Source organism: Carlito syrichta, unplaced genomic scaffold, assembly GCF_000164805.1.
Source record: "Carlito syrichta isolate Samal-C Ts95f unplaced genomic scaffold, Tarsius_syrichta-2.0.1 Scaffold91636, whole genome shotgun sequence".
Taxonomy (NCBI): Eukaryota; Metazoa; Chordata; class Mammalia; order Primates; family Tarsiidae; genus Carlito; species Carlito syrichta.
Window position 1 is genome coordinate 246242 of NW_007035732.1, and position 1003 is coordinate 247244.

Below are 1003 nucleotides of genomic sequence, written 5' to 3' on the forward strand. Positions count from 1 at the left end.
TCTCTGAATCTCTTGTGTTTGAATTTTTGCATCACTGATTAGATAAGGGAAGTTTTCTTGAATAATCTCATGGAAAGTTTGTCCCAGTGTAGTCTCTGGCTCTCTTTTTGCCTCAGGAAGGCCAATTACTTTTAGGTTTGGTCTCTTGAAGTAATCACTCATCTCTTGAAGATTTTGTTCTGTGTTTTTGAGCTTGTTTTCTGTGTTTTTAACAGTTTGAGTTAGTTCTATAGTTTGGTCCTCAAGCTCTGAGATTCTTTTTTCTGCTTGGGTAATTCTGCTTTCCATGCTTACCAGTTTATTTATTTCATTCACAGTATTCTTTATTACTGTTATCTCAGTTATCAGCTCCTTTGTAGTTTCTTCTTGTCTCTCCTCAATTCTTTTTAATCTCTCCATTAATGTCTTGATATCTAGGTTTGTAGTTTGAGACCAGTCATTCTGGGGGCTCTTCGTTGTTTGCATTCCAAAGTCAGTTTTCTCAGTGTCTGCCCTCCCAGGGGTCTGGGAGAGACCCATATTCTTCTTTTGGTTTTTCTTCATTTGTATAGATTTTTCTCTCTCTCACCCTTTCCCTCCCCTTCTTTAATTCTGTTTTTCAGGGAAGGTGGGGTTGCTTTTCTTCGCTTGTGCAAATATCCTGTTCTTCCTTATGAGGGTCCTCTGGCTTTGTTCACTTTTGAGGTTGGAGTGTGGGCTGCGGGCTGTACTTTTTGTAGTTTTGAGGTTTAATTGAGGGGGAAACTGTGATTCACAATCTATATGCTGATTCCAGCATTCACCAACAGGTGTATGAGCACAGTGGCACTTATTTCCCACTGCCTTTCAATCTGTCTGTGCAGTGGTATGTAGGTTGGGTCCCTGGAACAAAAGGAGGTGCAAAAGAGGAAAATAATGGAGGAAGGGGGGGTCAATAAGAAGTTATAAAGAGAGAAGAGTGAGAGGGAAAATAGACATACATACCAACTAACAGGTGAAAAAGAGACACAAGGCCGGAGAGAAG